Source organism: Seriola lalandi, unplaced genomic scaffold (assembly GCF_002814215.2).
Source record: "Seriola lalandi dorsalis isolate HSWRI2012SDOR001 ecotype SW California unplaced genomic scaffold, Sedor1 jcf7180002024584, whole genome shotgun sequence".
Taxonomy (NCBI): domain Eukaryota; kingdom Metazoa; phylum Chordata; class Actinopteri; order Carangiformes; family Carangidae; genus Seriola; species Seriola lalandi.
Genome location: NW_019495232.1, coordinates 1 through 367, shown reverse-complemented (window position 1 = coordinate 367; position 367 = coordinate 1). Strand labels below are relative to the sequence as shown.

Genomic DNA, 367 nt, shown 5'->3' with positions numbered 1-367 from the left:
GTTCCTATCACATCAAGGTCAACTAGGCTGCTTTTCAATGTGTAGAAAAACCTCCATTTAACACCGACCGGAGTTTGGCTCATCACCTTATCTGTTGAGCAGTTGGCTAGTGAAAGCAGACTCTGTGGCGCAACGGTAGCGCGTCTGACTCCAGATCAGAAGGTTGCGTGTTCAAATCACGTCAGGGTCACTTCTTCTGCTCTCTGAGTACATAAGGAACCTCATAGTATATACAATGGACTTGTCTCCTTTGCAGAAGAAGTTCATCAAAATGAAGGGCTCGGTTTACTGGACCTTTGGAAAGCCCCGAAGATACCCTGTGGGGCTGACTCCCGAGCTGAAGGTTGCATGTTCATATCACATTAAG

At 46.9% G+C, this 367-nt stretch overlaps 1 non-coding gene across 1 annotated transcript; it reads left to right on the top strand.

Moving 5' to 3' along the window:
* Positions 1-118: 118 nt before the first annotated feature.
* On the top strand, positions 119-190 carry trnaw-cca (transfer RNA tryptophan (anticodon CCA)). The gene has a single exon. It is a non-coding gene; the product is annotated as a tRNA-Trp (tRNA).
* Positions 191-367: the final 177 nt, after the last annotated feature.